Below are 25,091 nucleotides of genomic sequence, written 5' to 3' on the forward strand. Positions count from 1 at the left end.
GAACTACCTCTGTATCTACAAAACCACAATTCAACTGGTACAACACATAGCCATACACAAGTTCTATAAATAGCATTTGCTGAATAAGGTTTTGCTCCCTATTTGTGGCGTCACAATGTGAAAATGACGTCACTATGAAAGTCACTTGTGACGAAAAATGGTTGTCTCAGTCTGTACTCGTTCAATAAATGACTAGTAAATTTTATGGTATATCTTAGAAATTCCTTTGAAGTAGCGTATAATAATTTGTACACAGTTTATTAAGACCAATGACTTACTATAAAGTCAATTAATGATTGGATTGATTGTTTTATGAAGGAAAGCTGATGGTTAAAAATTATACTTGTTATGTTGCCCAGTGAAAGCAAGTTTGAAAAGAGATGAGTTTTTAATTAAGCAATTTGCTTTCAAAGACCTCCAATTCACACTTTGAAAAAAAAGTTGAATATTTCAACAATAATATAATTATTAAATACCTAAGATATCATTTACTTTCGATTTTAAAAATCAGTGTATTAGATAGGATAAAAAGGAGGCACCCGTTCCTCTATCCACCTTGAATAAACGTCTCCGAGAGACAGAAGATTTGGGTTTTGATGGTCGCCATGCTTATTTTTGGAAAGGATATTCTTATCCACCCATTCTGTTTGTCGAGCTTTTGACAATTTCTGACAAATGAACTGTTCTTGTTATAAAAATTAACTTAAATGGAAAGAAATATAAAACTCGGGAAAATCTTTCAGCGCTACGGAGGGGGTACCTCACGTGACCGCCTATATCACGTGATTTGCCCATGAGCAGAACAGTTACAGAAACCAGATATTCTTTCTTTTATGGAAGTTATTCAATGAGTTCGCGAACTTTTTGATCACCCCTGTCACCCCAAATTTGACTACGGAATATTCCGTCCACCTGATTAATACAGTGGGGGCGCACGCGGTCGAGACTGGTCAACAATGGCTGCTTACCCTTCATAATCCCACCTTCGGAATTTCTAGTGGATCCATACTAAATGTCAACAAATAAGTTGAAAATGAAATCTGATTGAAGAATCATTTTTCCTCTCTGTGTGTAACATGAAAAATCATAGAAAATATAATTAAAAAAATGTTTTCAGTGGCCCTTGAAGAAGTCCGAAACCCTCGAGTTAAACTATACTTCATGTTTTACAATTTACATTTCTTCATTATTTACTGTATATTCTCTGACACTTAATATCTCACAAACAGTATTTTATCAACTATTATGATGTTTTTTTTATCAAAAATTAAATTTTCAAACACTAGTAATAGAATTCCTTCCTGAAAAATACAAAAGTGAAAAAGTTAAGATTTAAAAGCAAAATTAAACGACTGAAAAAAGGCCCAAATCCGGTGTTAAGTTCAGTCTGCCTTTGGTTATATACAACCCATTTAAACTTTGAATACAGATTGATAAACTATGCAACTCTACTCGTAAATTGAATTTGTATAAATTATTTACCTAATCTATGATAAGGAGTGTCACGGATTATCCGCGGATTTATGTAACGTACGTTAACGTTATTGTTACGTCACAATACTGTACGTTATGTTTCTATAGTTAATAACAGAGTCTAAAATAAACCACTATACGATCAAGACGCATTTCTATTCTTTCCACAACAATTTTGGTGCCGTGATCGACGGAATGTTTACATAATACGTAAAATGGAAGGAAGACTAAAAGCCATACGGGCCGGTAACAGATCAGCGGTGACGAAACTTTTCGGACGATTTTTGGACTTGAAAGAAAATACAACCAGTGAAGTAACGGAGGAAATCGAAATAATTAGGAAGTCTCTAACGCAAAAAAGACAAACTCCACGAGAACTAAATGAACGAATATTAGACGCCTTATCTGAAGAGGACATAGAAGAAGAAATCACAAACACAGATGAGTATATGTACGAATTGGATTGCAAAATTAAGAAAACAGAAAAATTTACAGAAAAAGTTTCATGTAAAACTTTGAACGCCAGTGCTACGAAAGCCGTGAAGGGACACGCCAGTTTCTCAAAAAAGTAAAAATTAATTTGAGATCTCGAATTACACAATCCGTTCCCACGGATTATCAATTCGTTCCCTCGATTTATAATTCGAGATCTCGAAATACACAATCCATTCCCACGGATTACCAATTCGTTCCCTCGATTTATAATTTGAGATCTCGAAATACACAATCCGTTCCCACAGACTACCAATTCGTTCTCACAGATTATCAATTCGTTCCCTCAAATTACACAATCCGTTATCTCAGATTCTAATTCATTCTCTCAATTTAAACAATTCGTTCCCTGGAATGAAAATCGATCCCACGATTTAATTATTATTTATCTGCACATATCGGATATGACAACACGTGTTTAATGAATAAAATATGAAGTAGTTTACATCCTACTTTTTATTACATATTCAGTTAAAAATGAAACAAATTACATGGAACGCATTAATTGATAATTGATACAAGGGATTGGATTTTCCAAGCCTTTATACATGTACTCGGATATATGTATATGTTATATAGGTATGAAATTCGACCTCGGTTTGCCAAAACCGACTTATATGTTGATTATGGGAACATTCCAAGAGAAATTCGCTAAGATTTACTCGAATTATTAATCTGTGAAAACGCGATCTCGAATTATAAATTGTGGGAACGAATTAGTTATTTGTGACGACGAACTATGTTAATTATATGTATTATAAATTGAAGGAACGAGTAGTTGATCAAATAGCGTAATCGATAAGCGTATTGGATTTTCACGCTAGTGACCCGTTTCAATTACTTTTGTGTCCAAAATATGTTTAATCCATTTTCAGCTCGGTTTTATGGCCTAGAAATCATGATAGTAACGGAAGACACTACTCGTTGCTCGCAACGAGATCGTTTCTAGTTATTATTATTTTTTTCTTACCGATTTTTGTGCAAGCGAGTTCGTCATTAAACGGCTACAAATGGTTGATTTTCCGAAACTTTCAGATCTGATACATTTTGGATTCTGAACCTTATTGGAAATTTTTCATAAGTACGTCGTCACTTCCGGTCGTGAGATATGGACAATTTACTGATTTTAAAAGGGTCAAATTATGTGGGCAATCATGTTTGGTCAACCGCAAAAAATTATCAATGCACATATTGAGATTTTTCATGCCCCGAGAAAGACGCCATAAGTTAAAGAAATTGCTTTTTTCATGTCTATATTTAAAGTGTCCAGACAAAAGCAAGAGATGAACGGAGCTTATAATTATAATATTTCTGACCATCAAATTTTGTGCACGCTGAAATCCGGAAAAACATTGCATGGATTTTTATGAAATTTGCAGGAACAATGTGTTGCTATCAGCAAAGAAGTCAAAATCCTTATCCTGGAGATAGCTGTTTTGGCAATTCCATTTGTAGGTCGATGTTACGGACGTTAGTCTGATTTTAAATTGACATTTTGTTCGTGGATAATCTGGTGGGAACGGTTAAAGATATCACTGTTAGTTTCATGTCGCATATACTTGTGTGATAAGAACTTCTGACGCACTTTTGTACATCGTCTCTACTTGCGGCGCGGTGGTTTCCTAAGCAGTTGAAACAAAATTTCAAATCCGTTTTAAACTTTTTTGTTTTTCAATATTTTTACAATCATGGATTAGTGATTCTCTGTGCAACAATAAATGCATTAGGCTGGCTCTTATAATTTGTTTGTAAATTGATGAATTCTGTTTTCTGGATGTTAACATTCAAAAGTCATGGCGTTGTTTCTTAATGGCGGCGGTCTCTGTCAAACATTGCTGTTGCGTGGAATCCATCGCTGTTTTCAATCTGGCCTGTTAATATTCGAGTTCGAATTCTGATAGCTTTACAAATTGTGTAGTGAAATGTTGTCACCATCTAATGAGCAATGTTTTTCCGGATTTCAGCTGGTAGCTTGTTGATTAAAAACAGTAAAGCTTAAAAATCTCTTGCTTTTGTCCTAGACACTTTCAACCGACGACTAGATTCCAAGCAGTCTCCATAATTTCTTTAACTTATGGCGTCGTTAATCCCATGCAGTTCCATAAGTGCTCTCATATGTGCATTGATAATTTTTTGCGGTTGACCAAACCGTTCCTTGAGCAGGTCTATGGCGGTTTCATAATTTGCGTTTGTGAGAGTAAATCCTGCAATGGTTTGTGCTGCTGCGTCCTGTAATTGAGCCTTGAGATACGAAAACTTTTGAATTGGTGTTAAAGTTTGGTTGTTGTGAATTGTTGATTCGTATGAATCCCAAAATGTATTCCATTGTAGTATATCCCCGTCAAAATGTGGAAGATTTAATTTCGGTAGTCGATGATTATTTGTGACGTGGTGGGATGGTAATGACAAAACATTTTTCTGCCAATCCTGGTTATTTTGTTCATCGAGATCAGTGGCAGGAAAATTATTTAGAATATTCTCACAAGCCGTTTCACTTGAGTGATTGCAGCTGAAGTGTTTACGTTACTATCATGAATTTCTAAGGCGGGTACAAAAATCGGTAGCAGAAAAATGTAACGAAAGCCCTGAAGCGAGGTATGATTTCTCAAAAAAGTAAAATCTAATTCGAGATCCAATTACAAAATGATCCAGTTATCAATTTGTCCCCAATTTATAATTCATGATCTCGAATTACATAGTTCGTCTCGTCACAAATAACTAATTCGTTCCCACAATTTATAATTCGAGATCTCGAATTACATAATTCGTTTTGGAATTATAATCGAGATCTCTATTTGTAATTTGAGATCTCGAATAACACAATCCGATCCCACTAATCAACATATAAGTCTAATGATTTTGGCAAACCGTTCTCTCGAATTTCATACCTATATAACATATACATATATCCGAGTACATGTATAAAGGCTTGGAAAATCCAATCCCTTGTATCAATTATCAATTAATGCGTTCCATGTAATTTGTTTCATTTTTAACTGAATATGTAATAAAAAGTAGGATGTAAACTACTTCATATTTTATTCATTAAACACGTGTTGTCATATCCGATATGTGCAGATAAATAATAATTAAATCGTGGGATCGATTTTCATTCCGAGGGAACGAATTGTTTAAATTGAGAGAATGAATTAGAATCTGAGATAACGGATTGTGTAATTTGAGGGAACGAATTGATAATCTGTGAGAACGAATTGGTAGTCTGTGGGAACGGATTGTGTATTTCGAGATCTCAAATTATAAATCGAGGGAACGAATTGGTAATCCGTGGGAATGGATTGTGTATTTCGAGATCTCGAATTATAAATCGAGGGAACGAATTTGATAATCCGTGGGAACGGATTGTGTAATTCGAGATCTCAAATTAATTTTTACTTTTTTGAGAAACTGGCGTGTCCCTTCACGGCTTTGTAGCACTGGCGTTCAAAGTTTTACATGAAACTTTTTCTGTAAATTTTTCTGTTTTCTTAATTTTGCAATCCAATTGTACATATACTCATCTGTGTTTGTGATTTCTTCTTCATGTCCTCTTCAGATAAGGCGTCTAATATTCGTTCATTTAGTTCTCGTGGAGTTTGTCTTTTTTGCGTTAGAGACTTCCTAATTATTTCGATTTCCTCCGTTACTTCACTGGTTGTATTTTCTTTCAAGTCCAAAAATCGTCCGAAAAGTTTCGTCACCGCTGATCTGTTACCGGCCCGTATGGCTTTTAGTCTTCCTTCCATTTTACGTATTATGTAAACATTCCGTCGATCACGGCACCAAAATTGTTGTGGAAAGAATAGAAATGCGTCTTGATCGTATAGTGGTTTATTTTAGACTCTGTTATTAACTATAGAAACATAACGTACAGTATTGTGACGTAACAATAACGTTAACGTACGTTACATAAATCCGCGGATAATCCGTGACACTCCTTATCATAGATTAGGTAAATAATTTATACAAATTCAATTTACGAGTAGAGTTGCATAGTTTATCAATCTGTATTCAAAGTTTAAATGGGTTGTATATAACCAAAGGCAGACTGAACTTAACACCGGATTTGGGCCTTTTTTCAGTCGTTTAATTTTGCTTTTAAATCTTAACTTTTTCACTTTTGTATTTTTAGGAAGGAATTCTATTACTAGTGTTTGAAAATTTAATTTTTGATAAAAAAAACATCATAATAGTTGATAAAATACTGTTTGTGAGATATTAAGTGTCAGAGAATATACAGTAAATAATGAAGAAATGTAAATTGTAAAACATGAAGTATAGTTTAACTCGAGGGTTTCGGACTTCTTCAAGGGCCACTGAAAACATTTTTTTAATTATATTTTCTATGATTTTTCATGTTACACACAGAGAGGAAAAATGATTCTTCAATCAGATTTCATTTTCAACTTATTTGTTGACATTTAGTATGGATCCACTAGAAATTCCGAAGGTGGGATTATGAAGGGTAAGCAGCCATTGTTGACCAGTCTCGACCGCGTGCGCCCCCACTGTATTAATCAGGTGGACGGAATATTCCGTAGTCAAATTTGGGGTGACAGGGGTGATCAAAAAGTTCGCGAACTCATTGAATAACTTCCATAAAAGAAAGAATATCTGGTTTCTGTAACTGTTCTGCTCATGGGCAAATCACGTGATATAGGCGGTCACGTGAGGTACCCCCTCCGTAGCGCTGAAAGATTTTCCCGAGTTTTATATTTCTTTCCATTTAAGTTAATTTTTATAACAAGAACAGTTCATTTGTCAGAAATTGTCAAAGCTCGACAACAGAATGGGTGGATAAGAATATCCTTTCCAAAAATAAGCATGGCGACCATCAAAACCCAAATCTTCTGTCTCTCGAGAGACGTTTATTCAAGGTGGATAGAGAACGGGTGCCTCCTTTTTATCCTATCTAATACACTGATTTTTAAAATCGAAAGTAAATGATATCTTAGGTATTTAATAATTATATTATTGTTGAAATATTCAACTTTTTTTTCAAAGTGTGAATTGGAGGTCTTTGAAAGCAAATTGCTTAATTAAAAACTCATCTCTTTTCAAACTTGCTTTCACTGGGCAACATAACAAGTATAATTTTTAACCATCAGCTTTCCTTCATAAAACAATCAATCCAATCATTAATTGACTTTATAGTAAGTCATTGGTCTTAATAAACTGTGTACAAATTATTATACGCTACTTCAAAGGAATTTCTAAGATATACCATAAAATTTACTAGTCATTTATTGAACGAGTACAGACTGAGACAACCATTTTTCGTCACAAGTGACTTTCATAGTGACGTCATTTTCACATTGTGACGCCACAAATAGGGAGCAAAACCTTATTCAGCAAATGCTATTTATAGAACTTGTGTATGGCTATGTGTGTACCAGTTGAATTGTGGTTTTGTAGATACAGAGGTAGTTCGCGAACTCTTTGATCACCCCTCGTAGTTTTAGATATAACAAATGGTATAAAAAAGGTCACTCAAAATACAATTCAATGATGTTTATTTTTTTTTTATTTCATGTGACGAATTTCAAATGAGGTTGTTTAAATTCCTATCCCACACCAACTTATCTGTCAGTAGCCTGCCTCTATATTAAAATAATGTTCGTTCTCAGATTATTCTCTTAAGAATCGTTTCACTTGAAAGATATTTTATACCATACTCATGTGATAGCAGAATATAACTACAGAAATAAGAAAGTTGATGGAAAGCTGAAGCCGAGCGCCTGCCACACAATTTATTTGTTCTATGGGTCTTATTTTCTATAGTCTGTAGGACTCTGAGGTGTCTTTTATTTTATTGCAACGCAGGTTTTCATACATGTATAAAAGGTTTACTTATTTAATCGCTAGGACGATAAACAAACAGTATCTATATAAAACTAGAGGTACTGGGAGCAATGAGCTCACTAAATGATACCCCCACCTCCCATATGAATATAATTGCAGTGTTCACGTTTTGCTATGGGAAACCCAAAATATGTGTCGGATCAAAAAGTAAAATATGAGGTGCACAATGGCATTATGTAATAAAGATTCTGTGAAAATCTCAGCAAATTTCATTCAGTGGTATAAGAGGAGTTGCGGATAAGAAATGGGTACCCCAAAGCGTAACAGACAGACGGACGGGCGTATTGCTAGACGGACGGACGGACAGACAGACGGACGTACAGACAGACATACATACCGATTACTATATACCCTCTCGCTTTTCAAGCGGGGGTATAATGACATCTCATGCACCCACAAATAAAACTAAGAAAGATATACCCCCTTGAAAAGCGGGAGGGTATATACAGTATAGTAATCCGGATGTTCGTCCGTCCGTCTGTACGTCCGTTCATCTGTGACGCTTTGGGGTCTCTTATCCGCAACTCCTCTTTTACCACTGAATGAAATCTGATGGGACTTTTACAGAATATTTATAACATATTGCCATTGTTCACCTCCAATTTTACTTTTTGATCCGACACGTATCTTGTGTTTCCCATAGCAAAACATGGACACTTTCATTATATTCATATGGGAGGCGGGGTATCATTTAGTGAGCTCTAGTTATACCCCCCGTTTGAAAAGCGGGAGGGTGTATAGTAAATGGTATGTCCGTCCGTCAGTCGAGCTGTCCGTCTGTTACGCTTTGGGGTACCCATCTCTTATCCGCAACTCCTCTCTTACCACTGGATGAAATTTGATGAAACTTTCACAGATTCTTTATTACATATTGCCATTGTGCACCTACATAGCAAAACACGGACACTGCCATTATATTCATATGGGAGGTGGGGGTATCATTTAGTGAGCTCATTGCTCACAGTACCTCTAGTTTTCATTATAAATACGCATTATTTTTGTAAGAGCACACAGGAAAACAAAAACGCAGAAAGATCTACTCCAGAATGAACTTTTTTTAAAATCTGTAACATCGATTATGAATACAAAGCTGTCAGAGTTGACTAAATGAAAGTGAACATAACACATTTGAAGATTAAAATAATAAATTTATCCAAAAATATCAAAATAATGAGTAAAGGTCATTTTAAAGATCGTTATCGATATTGAAAATATCAGAGAATTTTTGCCAAATGAGGAAAAACAGAGAAATGTGACTGAAACGCCACTATCAAAAAATAAATAAAAGTGATGAAAAATGTGACTAAATCGCCACTATCAAAAAAGAAATTAAAGTGATGAAAAATGTGACTAAAACGCCACTATCAAAAAATAACTACAAAAGTGATGAGAAATGTGACTAAAACGCCACTATCAAATAATAACTACAAAAGTGATGAGAAATGTGACTAAAACGCCACTATCAAATAACTACAAAAGTGAATATGATGTTGATAATGAAAACGCTAGTCACATCTAAAGTAATGAACTTGTAGTTTATGCATCAATCAGTGCTGTAGCTTGAACCTTCACTAACAGTGTTTTAGCTGCAGTCATGCAAATATCACCGGTCTGCTGTAACACAGAGAACTCCTGATTTCAGTTAACGTCCTGAAACTTGGCCATAAAAAAGTCATTAGGGTCACGCTGACCAAAGAATTTCCTCAACCGTGTCCCCATTCTCTCAAACAAGCCTGATTTTCTGAAGTGGAACGTTTGGTGTAACTTCTGTGTCTTTATAGCTGCAGGATCATCGCTGTTCTTGGCTAATAAGTCTTTGGTTTTAAGGAGCTGCCTTTGAAATCGTTTTATCTGTGATAAGAAGAAATCAAATTGAAATCATTACGCAAAATGATTAGGCCATACCAATTTGTAAAATAGTTCTTCGGATTTTCAAAAATAAAAAGTGAGGCGAGCGAGCGAAATTTTTTTATTAATATTATTTTTTATTTTGGGTTTCAAAATTATGAGGCGAGCGAATATAACTTATACATATATATATTTTTTAATAAAGTGTTTATTTCAAAATGCGTGAACCTAAAAAATAAAGATAGATATCATTTGCATACCACATGAACTTATCATTCTTAACTTTTTGGGGATTTTTTTTAGTAAGTAAAAATGTATCAAATTTCAAAGACTTTACTTTCATAAATGTAATGTTTTCAAACATCTCCTCTGCTTCCATTTCTATTGCTTGTATGAAACAACTTTGTACCCATTGTTTTTAACTATAGTACACAGTGTTGTGCAATTAAAAATATCAAGTACTAGCCCACAGGCTAGTGGCAAATGCAAAGGTACTAGCCCAAATACAGGGGCAAAAATTAAAATAATTGAACTATAAAATAATGTTGAAAAAGAAATTAATTGCTGATAAAAGTCAGGGTACTGAGCCCTGAGGTCATTCTTTTTAAAGTCAAGTTTTAATTCTCAATATCAAATTCAGTCATGTTTAAATATTATGAAATAAAATTAAAATGAACTTCAATAAATTATCTTCCCTTTCTCTGATCATTGCACTAGCTCATTTAGAATGAAATTAAATTCATTTTGTTTTCATCTTAAATCATTCAAAACAAAATAAATGTATTTTATGTGAGTCACAAAACACTTATCTTTCAGTTGATTGAGTGATCGTAAATAATTTAAAGATATAGCTGCATGTATTTACCATAAACGGAGGAATAGAGGAAATTCGGATTAGGAAAAAACGATCGTTTTTGGAAGTAAATAAGTCAGGTAGTTCTGCAAAACGGATAAGATTATGGAGATTTATTGACAGTAGGAGTATTGTTGTCTGGAAAATATAAACTGGTTGGGAATTTTATAGCCAAAAACGAGTTAAAATACCGGTTGTGCTTTTCATGTATTGCGTGTGTAGTTATATTTTTTACTAGCCCTACGGGCAACCTCCTTGTAGAAAACCACTATCCCGACCCCCAAAAATGTTAGCCCTGGGCGTCAGGGGATGCTAATTGCACACCCCTGGTACATATGAACAGTTAAACAGACTGCATGGTGCAAAACTTCACAAACTGCTTCTATCTCACTATAAATCCCGCGCATCTGTCATACAAGTTTCAAAGTTCTTGTGTGTTTGGTGCAAAAAGTCGAGAAAAAAAATTGTAGTCGGATTTTTTTGGAAGCGCGCGGACATTTTTTTTTTAATATTATAATTTGCATTTGTAATAAATAGAAGCGGCGAATCCGACGAACTATATTAGAAATTGGTATGGCCTTAGGAATCTTTTTTTAAGTTGAATGACAAACACAGTACACGTAGTATGTTATTGCCAAAGTAAAGTGTTCCTGGAATAGTAAGTATCCACTTACATTGAAAATGACCTCCTCACTGTCTTCTAGAATTCGGAGGTATCTTTCAGCTGCTTTGTCCTTACCTAATGAAACAAAAAATCCTTGATGAGACCAACTCAGATTGACTAATTTCTAAAATAGAGATAATTTGAACAATTAAGCTATCCATTCTCAAAGAGCAATTTAAGATATGCTAAAAACGCCAACAGATTCACAAAAAAGGATTTAAATACATTTTCAGCCATAAACTATTGCTCAGAAAGAAAAAAAACTGGAATCAAAGCGATTTTAAAGAACTCTTCATTAGCTCAAAAGTCCCTTTACGCTTTGGTTCAAAACGGAAAGAAACAATAACCTAAGTTTGTTTTAAAATACAAAATTAACTTAATAACTTACCACTTTTGACCAGATACAGAATATGCTGTGTCCACATTCTTTAAGTGTATGTAAATCTGTCTCCGTAATCATATTCTTTTTCAAAGCTTCCATGAACAGATAAGCAAATATTATGTACTTCTTCTGTTCTTCTGATAAAAAAATACAATTTTATTAAATAATAATTTTGATACATACAATCAGCTTAATCAACTAGAAGAAAAAAAAATGTTAAATTTTATCATTGTCTTACCAGCAATGTCTTTCGTCTTTGAAAATGAAAATCCACCATCTTTATAAGCAGTTTCTTTTCCGTAGATAAAAATTAAAATTTGTAGAAAGTGCTGTCTCTGGAATAATGAAAAATTAAAGTAGGTATTCAGGTATTTGCTTATAAATTTCATTACATGTAACTTCACCCTATCAATTTACGTTGCATGTATGCTGTAAAGTTTATGAAGCTATTTCTAAAGCTTTGCTAAAAACTATACATAACAATGAGATTTTTTAAAATGATATTTACAACTGGGGTCATGGTCCGTGTGTTTGTCCTTGATAAATACTGAAGCAGGCTTGTCCTTAGACGCTGTTCCATAGTTTTATTTCCCAATTTCTCCATCATAGGAAACGAAATAGGTATCCACAGATTTACAACGTGTGTTATTTTCTTGCTGAACGACAAGAGTGGTTCGCAACCATTATGACATCAGTGCACTATGATGCATTCTCATTGTGACGTCATCAGTGCAAGTAAAATTTTTAAAATATGAATACGGTCTTCGATAGGGGAAAATGTAAAATGGATGATTCAAGAAGATTTTTTTCCCAAGCATAATTTTTTATCAATTTACTTTACGTTGTCAAGACTTTTGAAAATAGTACATGTATAAATAAAGGATATCACTAGATGGTATGGCGTAAAAGAAGTCGAACATGAGTTATCGTTCATATAACGAGCTATCGTTCATAAGATGCGTAATACGTCATCACTAGAGACCTATTCACTCGTACATGGAATATTCCACATGTGTTAAAGTATACAGAAATAAAATTAATATTCTTTAATAATATTTATTTGATTGGTAATTTACATTTATTTCATATGTAATTTACAATGGGGTTATTGTATATCAATCCGTATGCCGAAAAATGGAAATGTCAGTATATATAAACAATTTATCAATAAAAATTAATCATCAATCATGGATAAATTATAGAGAATCGTGGATTGATTTTAGTGAAAAATAAAAGGAGTTGAGGTAAATTACTGGATATATTTCCTTTGTATATATATTTGTATTTCGGTTAATGCTGTTTGGTTGTTATGTGCATTGCGAATGGAGAATGCACGGGGGGGGGGGGGGGTATTACCTAGGAGTGGAGACAGGCATCTATCGTTAAATGTGGTCATGTAAGAAACAAAAACCAAACGTGTTTAAATGCTGCCTTAAGATCCTTGTTCCAGTTTTTCACTCATGGAACACTAACAATTGCCGTTGGAAAGCTGCTCGACACCCTGGGTCATTGAGCAGTGAGGGACCTTTTTCGTGCCAGCACCAACAGCGACAGGGAGGGGTGGGAGCGGTTGTTTGTCAGAGTGAAGGATCCCATAACCACACTAAAATTATTGAATTATTAAATCTTATGTATATATTGTAAAGAAAAGGGGGCCCTGGCCCCCTGCACATGGAGGGACCTTTTTCGTGCCAGCACCAACTGCGACAAGGGACCTCGGTTTATACGGTCTAATTGGAGGACCGGTCTCCACGTCCTTCAGAGGGACTCAAACCTGCAACACAAGGATTATCTCCTTAATCCGCGACTTTAAAGCAGACTTTCTTACCACTATTTCACACGGCGACGCAGATGTCAGTGGCGAATCCAGGAATCTCGAAAGGGGGGTGCGGTTGTTTGTCAGAGTTAAGAGTTTGTCAGTGTTAAAATATACAGAAATTAAATAATATTTTTTATCAATATTTATTCGACTGGTAAATTACATTTATTTAAAATTAAAAATTATTGAATTATAATCTTATGTACATACTGGACAGAAAAGGGGTCCGAGGAGGGGTTGCACTACCTATAAACTAATTCGCCAGTGTAATTGTATGATTATTATACTCAGGTTGTGAGATAGAAATAATTATTTTCTTATTTTAATTAGAAACTCATACCTATTCAACAACCACTAATAAGAAATCTGTTATTTTTTCACATGAATATCCAGCTTAGCGATAAGACTTAATTTCTCACAAAACTCAAGTTTTTTTCCCCCGAGGCATATGCTAATGCAATAGAGCAAGGGATACGTAAATCTACAAGACCTATATTTCTTGCTATTCGGCAGTGACTACTATTCTGGGTCTTGTATACCTAATATTTCACACTAGGTAATTCGAGTGAATTTTTTTTTTCATGTGATTCAAAGTACAAACATATGACATTGTGCTTTCTTTATTAATATTTCTTTACTTAGGGCAGTGATGTCTGGGCTGCACATGTTTTTTAAGAGATTGTAAAAAGTTATTTGATTTTCAAACAAATATCTTTGTAAATATTTGAATAAACTATATCTTTATTGAATTATATACCAAAAAAAATGACTCCTTTACGGCAGACACATTGAGAAATAATAAATTTTCTTCTTTTCATCAAATGCAGATAACTCTTACTCTTCAAAAACGTTTAAGGTGGAATGTCACACCAACTTTTTATTTTATAGATCATTGAGTCATCCTTTTTAAACAATGGTTTCAGCACTGAAACTCAGAAAGGCTGATATTAGCTCTTGATAATTTATTATTAATTTTTGGAGTTTGACCCATTTTTCATGAAAATTTTAAACTTTTACTTTGGCCATATCTTTTGAACAGTAGATACCAAGACATTTGTATCTCACATATTTTCATTGGATACCCATGGATACCAACAGCCTTGACCTTTTGACCTTGACCTTGAAGATTTCCATACTTGTGAAAAAACTTTAACCTTGGGTATAACTTTTGAACAGTAAGGGATAGGACTTTCATACTTCATATACGTAATCCTTGTGAGAAGATACTTCATTGGATACCAAGAACTTTGACCTTTTGACCTTGACCTTTGAGATCGACCTACTTCAAAAAAGCAAACCTTGACCATAACTTTTAAAGTATTATGGCTAGTGCTTTCATACTTAACATATTTAATCCTTGTGACAGGGCCTTTCATTTGATAACAAGAACATGGACCCTTTGACCTTGACTTGGAGTTTGAACTACTTTTTAAAATAATAACCTTGGTCATAACTTCTGACGGGTTAGGGCTAGGGCTTTAATACTCTATATAGAATTCTATGTGGCAAGACCTTTCATTTTGATACCAATTACATTGACCATTTGGCCTTGACCTCAGAGATTTTTGTACTTATGGGAAAAAAAATTAACATTGGCTTACTTTCAAATTTCACAATTGTTTTCAATTGAGAATGCCTTACTTTTGGTACCTATTAATTAAATTTGCATTTAAGAAAAGTTTAAATTTTGCTATATTGCCATACGGGGGCATCAGTGTTACACAAACACATCTTGTTTATTAGGTATTCATATGATGCATTCATTTACAGCAAATTGTTTTAAAAGAAAGCATCTAATTTGGATGTAAATAATCATAATCCCACATGCCATTCATTGATGCTGATTTATTTTAGATTGAAATTATTACCATGATCTTAAAAAAAGTTTTCCTACCTACCTGTAGCTTGTACCAGCTAATAATTTTATATCAAACTCGGCAACTTCCTACCTTTTACGGAGATTCAAAAGATAAGTTTAACACGAAAATATGTCCCTGATCTCAGAGCTATCTTTCACCTACCTGTACCTTGTACCAGATAAGAATACGGCCAAATATTCGTCATATTCCTACCTGTCTTTCATAGATGCTGATTTATTTTATACTGAAATTCTTACCCTGATCTTACTTGGCAACACCTTACCTTTTATGGAGTTAAAAAATAAAATTTAACCTGAAAATATGTCCCTGATCTCAGAGCTATCTTTCACCTACCTGTACCTTGTACCTGATAAGAATACGGCCAAATATTCGTCATATTCCTACCTGTCTTTTATAGATGCTGATTTATTTTATACTGAAATTCTTACCCTGATCTTACTTGGCAACACCTTACCTTTTATAGAGTTTTAAAAAAAAGGTTTAACCTGATGATATGTCCCTGATCTCAGAGCTTTCTCTCACCTACTTGTACCTTGTACCAGATATGAACGTGGCAAAATGTTCGTCATATTCCTACCTGTCTTTCGTAGATGCTGATTTATTTTATACTGCAATTCTTACCCTGGTCTTACTAGGCAACTCCTTACCTTTTATGGAGATTCAAAAGATAGGTTTAACCTTTTTTGTTTAAAAAAAGATATATCCCTTATCTCAGAGCTTTCTCTAACCTACTTGTACCAGATACGAATACGACAAAATATTCGTCATATTTCTACCTGTCTTTCGTAGATGCTGATTTATTTTATGCTGAAATTCTTCCCCTGACCTTACTAGGGAAATCCTTACCTTTTATGGAGATTCAAAAGATAGCTTTAACATGAAGATAAGTCCCTGATCTCAGAGCTTTCTCTCACCTACCTGTACCTTGTACCAGATAAGAACACGGCAAAGTATTCGTCATATTCCTACTTGTCTTTCATAGATGCTGATTTATTTTATACTGAAATTCTTACCCTGATCTTGCTAGGCACCTCCTTACCTTTTATGGAGATTCAAAAGATAGGTTTAACCTGAAGATATGTCCATTATCTCAGAGCTTTCTCTCACCTACCTGTACCGTGTACCAGATAAGAATACGGCATAATATTCGTCATATTCCTACCTGTTTTTCGTAGATGCTGATTTATTTTATACTGCAATTCTTACCCTGGTCTTACGAGACAACTCCTTACCTGTTATGGAGATTCAAAAGATAGGTTTAACATGAAGATATATCCCTTTTCTCAGAGCTTTTTCTCACCTACCTGTACCTTGTACCAGATAAGTATGCGGCAAAATATTCGTCATATTCCTACCTGTCTTTCATAGATGCAGATTTATTTTATACTGAAATTCTTACCCTTCTCTTACTAGGCAACTCCTTACCTTAATTTACCTATTTATTTTTTAATTGTAATAATTATTAATAAGCTAAGTAACTTATTTATTCATAAAGAAATTTATTTGTCTGTTAATTTTTGAATACATTCTTTTCTTCATTGATTAATTATTCTATTGAGTAATTAATTCTGATATTTATTAATTAATTAATTATGGTTTATTTGTTATTTCTAATAATTAAGTAAATGTTTGATTTACTAATAAAAAATTTATCTATCATATTTATTCCTTTTTATTATTATTCTTTTAAATTTAATCAATTAATTTATTTATTATTTTAATTATCTTTTTATTTATTTTGTTATTTACTTATTCACTTATCTTTTGTTTTATTTATTTATTTATCAATTAATTTATTTATTTAATTATTCATGTATTGATTGATTTATTTATTTATTCATATTTTTTTTGTTATAGACAGGTTCTGTTTATGTATTGCCAGGGTTTATGTTCCCATCACAAGGGTTTGTATACCCATCACCAGGGTCCATATTACTAGTATCTATCACCAGGGTTTGAATACCAATCACCAGTGTCTGTATGCCCATATCCAGGGTCTATATACCCATCGCTAGGGTCTGTATTACCCATCACCAGGGTCTATATACCAATCACCAGGGTCTTTATTATCTATCAGGGTTTATATACCCATCCCCAGGATCTATATACCTATCCCTTGGGTCTATATACCCATCGCCAGGGTCTGTATTACCCATCATCAGGCTCTATATACCAATCACCAGGGTCTAATTTATTATCTATCAGGGTTTGTATACCAATCACCAGGGTCTGTATACCCATCACCAAGGTTTGTATACCATCACCAGGGTCTGTATTACCCATCACCGGGGTCTGTATACCCATCACCAGGGTTTGTATTATCTATCAAAAGAGGTGTATACCCACTACCAGGGTCTATATACCCATCACCAGGGTCTGTATTACCCATCACCAGGGTCTATATACCCATCACCAGGGTCTGTATTACCCATCACCAGGGTCTGTATTACCCATCACCAGGGTTCTATATACATGTAGCCATGACCAGGGTCTATATATCCATCACCAGGGTCTGTATACCCATCACCAGATACTATGTACCCATCACGAGGATCTGTATTATCTATTACCAGGGTCTTTATACCCATCACCAGGGTCTGTATACCCATCACTAGGGACTGTATACCTATCAACAGGGTCTGTATACCCATTACCAGGGTCTGTATTATCTATCACCAGGGTCTGTATACCCATCACCAGGGTTTGTATACCACTCTACAGGTTCTATATACCCATCACTAGAGTCATTACCGCTATTATTACCAATCATCAAGGTTTGTAAATTTATGTCTAGGAAAGGTATTACCTGTCACGTACCAGGTTCTACAAACTTATTACCAGTCTCTGTATATTGTATATATATATTAAACATACAAGTATAGTATACATGCATCACAAGCACTAGTTGAAATACATATAATTTTTCTTATTTTATCTCCATAGAATCATTCATCTAAAATAGAATATGGTTTTGACTTACCAAGTTTGATATATTTACACCCGTACCATGAAAACAGAGTTAGACATTCCTATAATTCTTTCAAAAGGCCATGCCATGGAAACTGCTGAAATTCTTTTTTTCTGGCTATTCCACATTATTCAGTCTTACTAGTCATCATGTCTAATCCTATTGTACACAATTAATTAATAACTCCAATTAACTTGATACCATTCAATAATGAAGCAAAACATGCTTGCCTTTGAATTCCCTCCATTTTATTTAAAAAGAGGAAGTAAATGACTGAGCATGCTCACAAATGGCTAATGGGTAATCCTAGATCTTCTGGTGACATTCTGGCAATACTGCCAGAAAGTTTTTTTCTGGCAGTTCTGCCAGAATGTCACCAAAAGTTGTTGCCGCTAGCGGTGATATCTCACTAACCCAAAAAGCTTGTTTCTGGTGACAAAAATGTGTTGCTGCAATGTTGCCACAATATAGCGGCAATATTGCTGCAATAATTTTACTTTGGTAAGGGATGTTAATTCATGATTTTTTAATGCAATTGTAAATTGTTGAAATGTGAAATTATGAAATGTAAATGTGAAATTATTTAATCTCATTGGCAAGTTTTGTGCTAAAAAAAATACAACAACAACAAAAAAACAAAGAAAAAAAAAATAAAGAAAACAAAACAAACAAAAAGAAAAACCAAAAAAAAAAAAAAAAAAAAAAAAAAAAAAAAAAAAAAAAAAAAAAAAAAAAAAACAAAAAACAAAAATGAACGAAAATCAAAAAAGAAAAAAAAAACAACAACAAAAAAAAAAAAAGAAAAAAAATAGAGAAAGAGGAAAAAAGAAACAAAACTGAAAAAGGCACAAAACTTTTAATGCTGCCTGCTTGAAATAACATATTTACATGATTTTTCAAGCAGAAGGTTCCAAGCCCTTAAAAGCAGAGGAGAAGTTTTGGTGTTAATACAGTGAAAATTGTCTAAACTGACACCTATGCAATCCTGTGAATTACGACGATAAATTTCTTTCCCATTTTACTATTTTCCTTTTTTTTACACTGTGCAATTCGACACCCTGTCTATTCTGACTTAAAATTTATCTCCCAGTGCATGTGGGATTAGACTGATTTCACTGTATGTACATTACTGAATGTATGGAGTTCAAATACAAATAGACTCATGCAGCTGATCAAACTTTTCAATTCAATCATTGTAAAGTATCAATTCATCTGATATGTACGATGCATCAATTATTTTTTCAAATAATTTCTAGCAATGGTATATCTTCAATATTATCTTGCAGTGTTTTGCTGAATGAAATTATCATTTCAATATGCAACTTTGTTGCTGTCTTCAATTGATTAAACAATTTTGAGTTGATGCCTACAAGTAGAAAAACAAAAAACTTTTATTCTCATATTTAAACTAGTTTTAATTGTTCTTTTCCACAGTAATTTTAAAAAGGGGACATAGATTTGGAGTTCACATTTTCTGTACATAAAATTGTATCATATGTTTCTATACATGTGCATTTATTGACAGAGTTTGAGGGCAACATGCGTTTTGTCGACCCCAGAACCAAACTGTCTAATGGCCTCAGGGAGACAGTTTGGTTGGAGGGTCAACAAAATACATGTTTCACGAGAACCTAGTCAATAAATGTTTTGTTATACCTTTCATTTCATTTTATTTGGACAAACATGCATTTTGTACTGTCTTCTTTGATGTACCTTAGGTCCATCACTGTTGAAAACCAATGAATGAAAATGTGATTAAGCTCCGCCCATTCTGTGATGTAAGTGGTCCAACGTCTCACTCAGCTGTCAAACATCAATTTTAATATGCCCGCTCAGCAAATTAAAACATTAGAAATATAACTTAATAAGACTTTTTTGTCATATAGATTTGTATAGGAACAAATTTTTAAAGGTGCATGTATAACAATATATACAATTTCCCATAAAATATAAACTACCACATTTTGGGACTCATTTGATTGACACATCCTTGCACTTTCAGAAAATACTGTAAACCTTATCCCTAATGCTGAAGAAAAGTAGAATTTTTATGTTAACGACTTTTAAATATTTCATTTTTGATTAATAAAAAGTGAAGTATGAAAACCGTCAGTCAGCATTTGAAGTACTTCGCAGGTCATACCGTATAGCAGGTTATCTTGGCGGGTGTAAAATTTGGCGTTTTTGCCTACTCAAAGATATACCAATAATTTTGGGGTAATTTATTTTAGCGGACACAAGGTTTCAGCTCTTAATTGATAGACACTAAGAAGAGTACTAACTATTTTAGCGATTAAAATTTTAGCGGACTATCATCAAAACACCAAAATTAGCACCTCCGCTTAAATTACCTGCTATACGGTATATTAATCAGAAAAAGCTTGCAAGTTGCTTCAAGTACGTTTTATTTTACGAATAACTGTCTGCTGCTTTCAAATGCTGCAATTTCAGCCAAAAAATGACCAGGTTAATGCTTATAGAGCAGGCTAACTTTTTTTTAGCTCACCTCAACGAAGTCGACGTCGGCGTCCCGGGTTAAGGTTAAGTTTTTTGGAGCAGTTTTCTTTTCAAGTACTTCTTATGTCCTATATTGATTAGACATGCATGGAAGATGTTTCTTGTGTGTTTCATTGTACCAGTCAAAGTTTCAGCTGCTGCAATTTCAGCAAAGGAATGACCAGGTTAATGTTTTTGGAGCAGGTTAACATTTTCGTAGCAGTTTTTTGGTGTAGGTCTCATTTCCGAGTAACTGTAAGCCCTATGTTGACCAAACTTGCATGGATATTACATCTTAGGATGCACACTACCAGACTTGCTTCGGATGCTGAATCTGACCTACATTTTCCGGTTGAGTGAACAGGTTTATGTTTAGGTGCAGGTCTCATTTCCAAGTAACTATGAGCACTATAGCGAAGGATGCATACTACCAGACTTGCTTCGGATGCTGAATCTGACCTCCATTTTCCGGTTGAGTGAACAGGTTAAAGTATTTGGTGCAGGTTTAATTACCAAGTTACTATGAGCCCTATAATGACCAAACTTGCATGGATGGTACATCTTAGGATGCATACTACCAGACTTGCTTCGGATGCTGAATCTGACCTCCATTTTCCGGTTGAGTGAACAGGTTAAAGTATTTGGTGCAGGTTTCATTTCCAAGTTACTATGAGCCCTATAATGACCAAACTTGCATGGATGGTACATCTAAGGGTGCATTCTACGAGGCTGGCTTCGGATGCTGAATCTGACCTACATTTTCTGGATTCGTGGAAAGGTTAGTTTTTATACAGGTTTCATTTCCAAGTAACTTTGAGCTCTATGTTGAGCAAACTTTCATGGATGATACATCTTTGGATGCACATTAATGGACTTGCTTCAGATGCTGAATTCGACACACATTTTCCAGATAATGGACCTTGTAAAAGTTATGGGTGCAGGTCTATTACCAAGAAACTTTAAGAATTATATAAACCAAACTTGCACAAATGATGCATCGAGGGATGAAAACTCTCAAACTTGCTTCAGATGCTGGATTTTAATTACGTTTACATGATGAAGAACTAGTTTGAAGTTTTTATATAGTTCTATTCCAAAATATCAAATCAAAATTGCATAAATTTTGCATTTTTTGGATGTACACTTTTTGTTGGTTAATTGTGTGACTTTGCCTTACTTAAAGACAACATTCGTTGAGGTGAGCTCTGTAATCTCTGATTACCTATGTTTTTAGCAGGTATCGTTTTAAAGTTTCAAACCCACTCTACCGCCGGGGGTCATAATTTGAACAAACTTGAATCTACACTACCCAAGGATGCTTCCATATAACTATGACCAATCACAACTTTGCTGTTCTCAAGAAGATTTTTCTATGTAATCCTACTTTGATGACCCATAATGGCCCCACCCTTGCCCCAGGGGTCATGATTTGAACAAACTTGATCGAATCTTCACTACCAGAGAGTGCTTCCATATAACTATGACCAATCATGGCTTTGCTGTTCTTGAGAAGAAGATTTTTCCAATATATTTCTATGTTTAACTTCAATACCCCACTGTGGCCCTATCCTACCCCCAGGGGGTCATGATTTGAATAAATTTTAATCTACACTACATGAAGATGCTTCCACCTAAGTTTCATCTTTCCTGGCTTATTGGTTCTTAAGAAGAAGATTTTTAAAAGATACCATTAATTTATTACTAATTCGTAATTATCTCGCCCTGGAAGAGGGTGTGGCCCTTCATTTGAAAAACTTGAATCCCCTTCACCCAAGGATACTTTGTGGCAAGTTCGGTTGAAATTGGCCCAGTGGTTCTTGAGAAGAAAATGAAAATGTGAAAATTTTATGACAATGACAACAACAACGACAACAGATAACAGATGTGATCAGAAAAGTTCACTTGAGCCTTAGGCTCAGGTGAGCTAAAAATTATAAGCCCTGGATGATGCATCAAAGGATGGACATTCTCAAACTTGCTCCTGCAATCTCTGTGGACCTATCATTTAGTTGCTTGAGAAGGTGAGCACTTGTGAAGCAGCTTGCTTTTTAACTAGTATGCAATGAAGCAAAATAAATACCTGTAGGTATAAAGCAAACCACTGTTATTAATATACAAGTAGTCATAAACAATATTTTCACTGGCCACCAAAGCGGCATTTCCTAATTAATTCTTGACTTCGCTTTTCAATGACTGCAACTCTCTTCTGCATTAAATAAGACGCCAGAGTGTGCATTTGTTGCATTTTCAGCCTCAGCTACTGAATAACTCAAAATCAGATGTAATCTACTATTCCAAACTTCTGGACTGGGCTACTTCAATGAGAATACAGACTGGAGAAGCAAAATTTGTAAAACAAGAAAGTAAAACTAACAACAACTACATAAGATCACATTCAATACTGGCTTTATTTAACTTCTAAGAAAATACATCTTTTTTCTGAAGAACAGTAACAAGGTATATCTCCGATATAACATCAAAAACAGAACAATTCCATTTCTTAAGGCAAAATATTCATCAGTAAGGTCCCATAACTCTTCAGGCATCATTACCTAAAAATATTCTAATGCTGTTTAAAAAACTTTTCCTTCATAAAGTTGGAAACTTGGGAAAAAGCTGAGTGTGAACTTATTTTGAAGATGATTTGAATATTATGGTAGGAGTGATGGGACCTTGCTGATGGATAATCTACCTTGATCAAATTCTGGAAATAAATAAATTTAATATTTCAGGGAGACCCAAGACAGCACTATTAAATGTTCATAATACAGAAAATTCAGAAATCTGCTAAACAGTGATTGCTTTTCTTGTAAGTTTTTATAATTATTTGTGTCATCGAATTTTTAACCCTCTGTTGTTAATGGCTAACTTTAAGCCAGTTTACCTACTTAAAACCAAGCAATACAATTCTGGTTCCAAAACTGTATTAAAGGGAACATGCTTCCTAACTAAACAAAGTAAAAATACAAAGGGAAAGAGCAAGGATTTCATTTTTGAACGGGGTATTTGGATATTAATAGCTGTGATATGAAGTCTGTATAAAATATGAAAAAGTATGATAAATCTATATTAACAAGCACCTTGCATTATATATATCATCGATTTTCGTCTAACAAAAATAAAAATTCATATTTTTCCCCAACAGAAAATTACCTCTTAAATTTAATCTGAAAATCATCAGATGAATAAAAGTAGATAAAAGTAGAGGAAATTGAAATCACTTAATACTAAAGGGAGAGAAAGAGAAAATATTAGAGTGCCAGTTCTCTGTTCAATCTAATGAAATAAGCATTAACAAATCTCCTTTACATGTAAGTTTTACACCCCATTCCTTCTGATTAATTATTGAATTAAAGTAAACCTAGTGTCTGGAATTTTAAGATAACATCAAGAGTATTGAAAAAAAAAAACCAAGAACAATATTATTTTTTTTCTAAAAACAAAGTATACTTAAATAATAATAATGATAATTTAAACCCCCAGGGTTGAAAATTACAGATGTCACAGAATTATAAAAAAAAAACCCCAAAATTTTAAGAAATTTGAAATCTATTTAAAATGCTGCTGCTAAAGTGAATATTAAAATTAAAATAAATTGGACAATAGAACTCTTCATCTTAAGAATAAATTTTGAAATTCTCCCAATTACAATGTGTATCCTCTTTGTTATATGGATTGTATTTAGTTAATTTGAAAAGTCTGTTAGAACTGATAAAATTATAGAAGTACTAAAATATTAAATGTCTACAATAAAATAAACAGAAAAAAGTTGCACATTTCAGGTAACAGACTAAAGATAAGACTTTAATAAGTGAAGAGTTAGTCAGAAGTTATTGTTGAAGTTCTAGTGACCATTAGATCTAAACAGACAAACATTAATAAACCATGTCCAGAACAAGATAGAAACCAAAGGCATGTTCATATCAGTCACTAGAAGTTTTAGGTTTAAATTCAAGATTTTCAGAAGTTCTTACTTTTGAGATATGTCATACATGAAAAGGTTGACTCCGTTGAAGAAATATTTAGAATTTAGGATTTCCATCATTATAAAATCCTCCAATAAAGTATATATAATATGTATAATATATATATATAATCTTGTTCAAAATGTATAAAACAAAAATAATGTTTACTAATGAAAGATGAAGCCTGTGTGAATTGTGAATGGAATGATATTATCTGGGTATATCTATCACTGTAAACCAGGAATGTCTCTACACGTCTAACAACTACAGTGGTGTGAAAATGATATTGTGACGGCATGATTCAAATCTTTTTCTTTTCTGTTCTCTTTTTTTACATTTTTTTTTTCTATTATTTATATTTTTTTTCATTTTTTCTTTTATTTTGATTTTTT

The 25,091-nt window shown here is 33.8% G+C and overlaps 1 pseudogene; it reads right to left on the reverse strand.

The window, feature by feature from the left end:
• Nucleotides 1-9,161: 9,161 nt before the first annotated feature.
• Nucleotides 9,162-12,175, reverse strand: LOC134252899 (uncharacterized; annotated as a pseudogene).
• Nucleotides 12,176-25,091: the final 12,916 nt, after the last annotated feature.

The sequence above is a fragment of the Saccostrea cucullata genome, unplaced genomic scaffold, assembly GCF_032062105.1.
Source record: "Saccostrea cucullata isolate Sc308-1 unplaced genomic scaffold, CSIRO_AGI_Scuc_v1 ctg1534, whole genome shotgun sequence".
In the NCBI taxonomy this organism is placed as follows: Eukaryota; Metazoa; Mollusca; class Bivalvia; order Ostreida; family Ostreidae; genus Saccostrea; species Saccostrea cuccullata.